We start from the raw sequence: 9,014 nt of genomic DNA, 5'->3' as shown, positions 1-9,014 counted from the left end.
ATCCCCAGTGGGTAGTGGGGATGGACTACCGTGGCTACTGGGGCTCATACAGGATTTAAATTAAGGTGGGGCTCTGTCGGTGTCTAACGCATCCTGGAGGAGCTGCTGGTGCCGGCCAAGGCCAGGGTGTGGAAGTGGGTGGAAGGCCTGGCCAGGCCCTAAAGAGCTCACTGTGCATTCACCCCGTGCTAACAATCTCATTCTCTCCTGTTCCCACTGCCTCTCACACTAGGCAATGTCTGGTCTCCTTGGCCCTAGCCCAGACTACAACCTTCTGACTCCTGACGCCCAGCTCTACAGTTTCCACCTCCATCCAATGCTCTCTGAACCTCCCTACCTGTGATCTAATCCCTTCTCCACTCTGAGACCAAAAGGCTTCTTTCTAAGCTCGGCCTTTCCATGTGGCTTCCTTTTCTAATAACTTCCAGGGCTCCCCATGTCCCCTAGGACAAACTCCTTAACTTGGTGTGTCATCTTTTACTACATGACAAAGAACTCCAAAGCAGCTTAAAACAGCAAACATCTATTCTCTCGCAGATTCTGAGGGTTAGAAATCCGGGAAAAGCCTGGTTGACTTGTTCTTGCTCAGGGTCTCTCCCCGGGTGTAGCCAAGCTGTTGGCTGGGTCTGCACTCACCTGTGGGGTTGACTGGAGCTGGAGGGACCACTTCCAAGATGGCGCCCTCACACAGCTGCTGGCTGAGGCCCCACTTAGCTCCTCACTGCTCGGGCTCTCCACAGGGTGGCCCGAATGTCCTCAGAGCATGGCGGTTGGCTTCCCCCAGAGTGAGGGATCTGAGGGGGAGGAGGAGAGGAGGGGAAGGAAGCAGGGAGCTGCAGTGCCTTTTATGACCCAGTTTCTGAAATCCCACACAGTTACTTCTGCTTGATTCTATCATTAGAAGAGAGTCTCTAGATCCAGCCCACACTCAGGGGAGGGAATCAGGCTCTGCCTCTCTCTCTCTCTTTTTTTTCTTTTTTTAACTAATAGTTGACAACCTTATTTTCACATTTCATAATACAAAGGAAAATTTTTTTTTTGTCCCACGACTCCCCTCCAAAGCTATGCTCTCTTTGATAGGAAGAGGGGACGAGTCTTCCTTGTCATGCTGTTAGAAAACACCCAAAGTCACAGCACCAATCTCCTGGTGAAGTAAAACAAGTCATGTAAAACTGAGTTAATGAGGTGCCTCTCTGTCCTTACCTGGCTGGTCGGGTCATTCCTGGCCGAGCGGTCACCATCGTGGGGCGGGCAGGAGGGCTCATCACTGGGCGTCCAGGCATCCGTGGCATGTGGCCACCCATGGGTGGCCTCCTTCCAGGAGCAGATCCAACTGGCATCATCCCAGGAGGAGGAGGGCCCATCACTGGTGGCATGGGGTGGCCCCCCATATGGGGTGCTGGCACCATCCCAGGGCCAGGAGGGCCTGGAAGACTGGGGGGTGGGGGGGAGGTGGGAGCCTCGCCCTGCAGGAGGAGGAGCAGATAATGGAGCAGGAGGAGTCTTTCCTTGTTGAAATGCAGCTGCTGCTTTGTCACCGAGGCTCTGAGCCTGCTCTTCCATCCATTTCTGACAGCAGCCTTTCACAGTCTCCTTGCATTTCCTTCCGCTGCGTTGTATCTTCCTCCCAGATGGAGAGTCACAGGTGAGGCATGTACTGCAGTAGTCACAATAAAACTTGGGCATGTTTCTCTGCAGGCATTTGGCAGCTCTGTAGGCTCTGCCTCTCGAAGAAAGAGGGGTCAAAGGATTTACTCAGATCTTAAAAAAACCACTCTTAACATTCCAGGCCCTCTGGTATCTGGCCCAATTACCTTCCAGGACTGGATAAAGACCTCTGGAGGCTCCCAAATGATGGGCTCCCGCCCCCAAAATAAATAAAAACAAGTGTTAAACCATGAAGTGTAAGGGAGACACACAAAGTTCTGGTTTTTCTTGTGATGACAATTTTAGTACTATTTTAAAAATCAGCTTTATTGAATGCACCCTCTACAATCAAGATATAGAAATTTCCATGCCCCCAGAAATTTTCATCGTGTCCTTTTGCAGCCAGTCTTCTACCATTTTCAACCAATAATCTGCTTTTTGTCCCTATAGATTAGATTTGCATTTTCCCAAGTTTCACATTACAGAATCATGCAGAATCTATCTTTTGCTTATGACACGATGTTTTTGAGATTTTTCCATGCCGTTGCATGCATCAGTAGTTTGTTCTTGTTTATTGCTGAGTAATGTTCCATTGTGTAAATATATACAAATGTTTATCCTTTCACATATTGATGAACATTTGGGTTGTTTCCAGTTTTAGGCTACTATGAATAAAGCTGCTATATTTGCGAGTTGGTCTTTGTGTCATATCCCTTGGGTAGAGTAGAATTGCCCCAGGGTTAAATGGTAAGTGCGTATTAAGCTTTATGAGAAATTGCCAAAATGTTTTCTGAAATGGAAACCATTTATCCACATCTACCAGCAATGTATGAGATTTCCAGTAATTCTCCATTCTTATCATTTGTTATTACCTGTCTTTTTAATTTTAGCCATTCCACTAGGTATACAGTAGTAGCTCATTGTGGTTTTAATTTGCATCTTCTGAATATGTGCTTATTTGCCATTCGTATATCTTATTTTGTTATGTATCGTTTCAAATCTCTTGCCAATTAAAAAAATCAGTTTGAGTATTTTCTTATTGAGTTGTCAGAGTTCTTTATGTTTTCTAGGTATGGTGTGAGGTAAGAGTTGAGGGTCACTTTTTCCTATAAGAGCTTCCAATTGTTTCTGTTTGAGGAAAAGTATCCTTTCCCCATTGAATTGCCTTGGTGACTTTGTAAAAAATCAGTTGACTATCAATATGGTTCTATTTCTGAACTATTATGTGCCATTTATCCATTGGCCAAATCACATTGCCTTGATTACTAGAGTTCCATAGTGAGTCATTTTCAAACATATTTTTATTATAAATAATGAACAGACATGCAAACATTCCTGACATGGTTACAATCAATGGCTCACAATATCATCACATAGTTGTGTATTGATATAGTGAGTCGTTTTTAAACCAGCTGTCAATTTCTACAAAAAGCCTGCTAGGATTTTTATTGTAATTGCATTGAATCTATAGATCAATCTGGGAAGAACTGACATCTTAACAAAGCTGAGTTACACGCTGTGTGATCCTGGACCAGTTGAATGCCATCTCTAACCCTCAGTTTCCTTCTGGTCACTCCCTGAGAGGTTTCAGTGTGTGCGTGCTGAGCACACAAGGAGGGACCTTGGTATGCATGCTTGAGTGGGTGGGTGGAGGCAGGGGGCTGCCTTAGCACCCTTTGCAACTGGTGGTAGCAAAAGGCCACAGGGCCATGGGGGCTGCCTCAAGCAGGGGGCCTGGAGCCCTGGGCTGGGACCTGCTTCACCATTTACTTGTGCAACACTTGGGGCGAGTGGTCTGCTCTCCCAGGGCCTCAGTTTCCTCATTTATAAATCAAAGGTGCCCATAACCCAGTCCCTTCATCAGTTGCCAGGCAGATTAAATGAGATGGTGGATGAACAGGAGCTAAGAAAACCATCTGTTTTCTCCATTCCTGCTCTGGCCTGCCAAGTGTGGCAGGAGAAAATCACATCACCATGCTGGTTGGCGCCAACACAAATGAATTTTTTTCCAGGCTTTGCGGGGTCTTAAATGCAGCTTGGCAACCATCGACTGGTCCCCAAACTTCCTTCCTTTCCCATCCCCGGAGCGTCTGTTCTACCCAAGTCCCCCTTTGCCCTTGATTCCCCTGGGCCTGGCAGACAACCTGAGCTCCTGCCCAATGGAGAAAACAGAGCCTTTTGTGTGGCCCCAGCTCTCGCCACTGCCCTCTCTCACAGCTCTGCAGCAATCTGCCCGCACCTTCTGTCTCCAAGGCCAGCTGTCTCTTGCCTGTCTCCTCCTGGGCCCCACACCCTCTTCCTCTTCCTTCTTCCTCCAATTTCTCCCTTTCTGCTGGCTCTTTTCTTTCTGCCCATATACATTCTCAAGCCTCTCCCACCCACACCCTTTGCCTCCCTCTCCTCCTCTTCCTGGTGAAGCTTCTCCACTTATGCCTGCCTCCCCATTCTCACCTTCTCGTCACAGCCCTCACCACCCTCCAAGTTGGTCTATCAAGGCGCCAACAACCTCCACATTGCTAAATCCAAGGGGCTCACCTGCCTGCTTGTCCTCTCGGGAGCTTGCGGCTTCAGGGCCACCATTAAGTGGGACAACTGCTGGAAACCTCAGGCAGGATGAGATTTGCTCTCCCAGGAGCGTTCGAGACCCCATGAGATTTCACCCAGGATGTAGGGATAAAATTACTCACTGTGGGTTTAATGAATTCACCTCAGGCGGCTCAGCCCAACACTGGGGTACTGTTTAAATCAAATCCTTCCACCTGGCCTGGATCCTGTTATCATAAGACCCCACAGCCTACTTCTTCCTTCTCCTTAAAATACCCTCTCTTCTTCCTCTGCCTCCTTCTGCCGATAGTCTCTCCTCCTCTTCAGGGATATGAAATCCCAGCCTCCTGGCTTCCAGTAGGGGCAACTCTGAGTGCAATTTAACATCTGTAGGACCCCGCTTGAGATTGCAGCCTTCCTAGGCTTAATTTCCCTTTTCTCTCCTGCTTCCCCATTCCCTTACCAGCTTCACTTGGGACCACTTCCTTAAAAAAAATCTCTTCAATCTAAATTTTTGTCTCAGGATCTGCTTCTGGGGATGCTGACCTAAGCAGGTGTGAACACAACACCCGAGGAGTTAGATTCTCTCACACCCTGCATCTTCAGGGCCAAGCCCTTGGTCATGGACTCGTCACCCAGAGAATGCTCCAAGTTTCTCCCAGATCCCAGAGTACAGGCTCGTCCCATCTGGTCCACTCTGTCCTCAAACACAAATCTGGTGATGTCATTCCTTCTCTTAAAACCTCCCCAGTTGGCCCAATAAAAACATGGGCAAAAGATTTGGAACCACTACTTATCTACTAGAACTGCTAAAATTAAAAAGAAAAAAAAATTAACAATACCAAGTGCTGGCAAGGATGCAAAGCATCTGGAACATTCATATATTGCTGGGTGAGAATGCAAAATGGCATGGCCTTCAAAACCTGTTTGACAGTTTCTTATAAAGTTAAATACACATTTTACCATATGCATGCAATCCCACTCTTAGGTATTTACCCAAAGAAATAAAAACTTATGTCCACACAAACACCTCAACACACCTGCTTATAGCAGCTTTATCCAGAAGCGCCTCCAAGAGTCCTTCAATTTGTAAATGGTTAAACAAACTGTGCCACATCCGCACAATGGAACACTCCTCAGCAATGAAAGAGAACAAACTGCTGATACACACAATAACATTGATGAATTGCTAATGTATTACGATGAGTGAAAGAAGTAGACCCAAAATGATACTGTATTATGCCATCTATATGACATTCTGGAAAAGGCACATTTTAGGGAGAGAAAACAGATCAGTGGTTGCCAGGGGCTGTGGGAAGAGGGAAGTGAGGGTATTTTTCGGGGTGATGGAAAGTTTTATATTTTGATTGTTTTGGAGATTATTTAACTATATGCGTTTGTCACACTGTACTCTAAAAGAATGAGTTTCACTGTATTTATAATGTATTTCAATAAAACTGACTTAAAAAGTAAACCCTCCTTGTTGAGTGTAAATCAGTACAATAACTTTGGAAAACCGAAGATATTTTCAAAAACTAAACACAGGCCTACCCTATGACCCAGCAATTCCAGTCCTAGGAATTGAGCGACAGTAATGAATGGTCTGTTCACCAAAAGATGTGCGCTAGGCTATGCACTGCAGCTTCATCTATAGCAGCGAAAAACTGGGAACAACCCAAGAGTCCATCAACAGGAGATTAAATACACATATTGCGGTATATTCATAGGAAGGAATACTACACAGCAATGAGAAAAAAACACTGATTAAATCAGCACACAACAATATGGGTGAATCTCACAGACATGATTTTTAATAAAAGAAACCAGACATAGAAAAGGACACACTGATCCCATTCATATGAAGTTCAAGAAAAAGAAAAACCACTCACTGGTGATCAAATTAAGGTAGTTACTTCTGGGGAGTGAGTATTGAATGGGGAGGGGTACAAGGGATTCTTCTTGTGGGGTATGAAATTCTTTTATGTCTTCATATGGATTTGTGGTTACATGGGTATATATATATAATTAAAATTCATTGAGCTGTACACTTAAGATTTGTATACTTCATGTTTACTAGACTTTATTACAAAACTAAATGTATTCAAAAAAGAGAGAAGAAAAAAATCAAATATATTCAGCACTCATAAGTTTTACTGACCATTGCAAGTGGCCAAGGGTAAGAAGGGATGGGAACCCATGCGGGGAATGTGCGGTTCTCAGGCCAGGTGGAGCTGGTGCTGATGAGGGGAGCTGGCACCCACGGAGGGAGCACGGCACGACCCTACAAGGTGGGGAGCAGGTACCTGAGAAAGGCAGGTGACTTAATTAGGTCCCGTTCAACCTAATACATGTGATGGCCCCACAATCATCCCTCTGTCTACCTAAGCGATGGGGTAAGACCCCGTCTGGTCATTGCCTCATCCTTAATTGCTCCATGTCCCCCACTCCTTGCTCTCAGAATACCACTCTGCTCCTACTTTACATTCAATAAAAATCAATTCCCATTAGACCTTCCTTCCTTCCTTCTTCATATCCTCTTTCTTGAATGGTCTCCTAGCAGGTTGTGTATCTGCCCCCTCTCCTGATACTCTGTTCTCACAGAAGTCCCCCAAATCTTCCTAGTTACCAAACCCAGGGGACACCATGCCTCCCCCCCAACACACACACACACACACACACACACACACACACACACACACACACACACAGTTCTGCTCACGGCCTGTGAAGAACTATTCCCACCGCCTGGTAAATCTCTCTTCCCTTGGCTTCCCAGAACCCCTCTCCTGTGCTTCCACAGATCCCTCTGGACCTTCCTCAGTCTCCTTGATGGGATTTACTTCCTGTGTCCAGCACACCTGGGCTGGAGAGGCCCAGGACGCAGGTCCTAGCCTCTTCCCTGACTCCTGGAGTGTCTCTGCCTTCCCAGACTGGATTCTGGTTTAGACTTTGGTTCCTGAGCTGTAGACTGGGTCACCGAAGCCCCTTGGCTACCAACCAGGCCAGACACTTCCTAGTCCCCCACCCCACCCAGAGTATCACAAAAATAGCTCAGTCCCTGTCCATCTCTCACTTAGTCCCCAAAGCAGCTGGCTCCAGGAATCCCCCTGGCCTGGGGCACATCCAGCTCATGTTGGGGCCAGCGTGTTCCTTCTGCCCTTGCTATAATGCTGTCACGTGTCCTGTAGCACACTCTCGCTGGCCTCCTCGCTCCGCCTCTGGCCCGGGGGCTTCCCTCACGCCCAGGACTCCCACACCCAGGTTCACCAAGTGTTGGTTTATTAGGGCAACCGAAAGGATCTTTAAAACTGAAGTCAGCTGAGACCCATGATCCTCCTGATTGTACTTGGAATAGAGTCCAATAAAGCCCTGCAAGAAGTGCCTCCTCTCCCACCTCTGTTCCTGTCATTTCCCCACCCCTTGTTCTCTGGTGCTGGTCTCTCGGCTGTTAGAATCCACCAAGCTTGCTCCTATTGCAGGGCGTTTGTCCTGAGAGCCCTCCCCCTGGCCACCCCACCTGAATGCCTGACCTTTCCCCAGCACCCATCTCCCAGTCACGGCACTGCCTAACTGACGCTCCATCGTTCTGCCTTCATTCTGCATTTTCACCATCACACTTAGGATGTTATTTGTACACCTTTTTGTCATCTGTCTTCTCTCCCGTTTGTGAACTCTATGTGATCAAGGGTTTTGGGCATCTTTTACCATAGCTCTAGGGATGGGCATGGGGCCAAGGCAGAGAGAGCTCTTGATAAATTTTGGTTGAATAAATCAATAAATTAATGAATGAAATACCTGCTTTTCTACTTAACATCTGCAGTTGGATACATTTAGCCAATTAGGAAGTATTTAGTGAGAACCTATGCTGGGGACCAAAACAACTCTGTTCCTTTCCTCACAGAGCAGCCTGTCTGTAGGTGAAGAGGCTGAGGTTAAACAAGTAATCTCACAAATAAATAAGCTATGAGGGAGAAGGATCAGGTGTTTGTTAGGAGAGTAGAAAGGCATTGAAGAAAGATTGTCCTGTGGAAGTGATGTTTAGGCTATGACAGAACTGATAGTAGGTATTCGTTCAAACAGAGAAAACATGTGCAAAGGCCCTGAAGCAGGAAAAAGAGGATAATGAGTGAGCAACGAATGGGCTCCTGTGATTGGAACACAGTGAATGGAGGCAGAGTTGTGGGCAATGAGGCTAGAAGAGAGGGCAGAGATCAGAATTATGCAGCATGGATTTTATTCTAAGTGCAGTAGGGAGCCATTGACTGTTCTAAGCAGTGATGATTGTTTTAAGCATGAGTGGATCAGGGCAGAAGAGGTCAGGCGTTGTCAGTCATCAGCAGAGTTAGTTTGGAGCCTGGACTAGGGAGGCAGTGAGGACGGGAATGAGGGGGCAGCTCTAGAAATATTAGGAGAATGGAATGGATTGGACTTGGTTATGGATTGTTGCAAGAGATGTGAGAGAAATGGGGTCAGGGGTGAAATGGATGGATACCAGGTAGGCATTGGCTACGTAACCAATGAGGTTGCTCAGAGTGAGGCTGGGCTAGGGATGGACATTTGAGAATCAGCAGATTATAGATGGTATTTACAGCCATGGAGATGGATGTGATCATTTAGGGAGAGGGTGTTGAGCGAGAAGAGAAAAGGGCTCCAGGCCACCCTGAAGGACTTCCACATTTCAGGGTGGAGCAGAGGAGGATTTCTGGCAAGGGGGGAACAGCCGAGAAGTGAGGCAAGACCCAGTCCATGGAAGTGGGGAGTGGTGGAAGATGCCAAACGCAGCTGAAAATCGAAGCAAGATGAGGACTTGGAATTAACTATTG

General features: G+C 46.8%; 1 pseudogene; it reads right to left on the bottom strand.

Annotated features, from left to right (window-relative positions):
• Positions 1-1,199: 1,199 nt before the first annotated feature.
• Positions 1,200-1,686, bottom strand: LOC143683560 (U1 small nuclear ribonucleoprotein C pseudogene; annotated as a pseudogene).
• Between the last annotated feature and the right edge of the window lie 7,328 nt (positions 1,687-9,014).

The sequence above is a fragment of the Tamandua tetradactyla genome, chromosome 1 (assembly GCF_023851605.1).
Source record: "Tamandua tetradactyla isolate mTamTet1 chromosome 1, mTamTet1.pri, whole genome shotgun sequence".
NCBI classification, from domain to species: Eukaryota; Metazoa; Chordata; class Mammalia; order Pilosa; family Myrmecophagidae; genus Tamandua; species Tamandua tetradactyla.
This window is presented reverse-complemented; position numbering and strand designations above follow the sequence as displayed.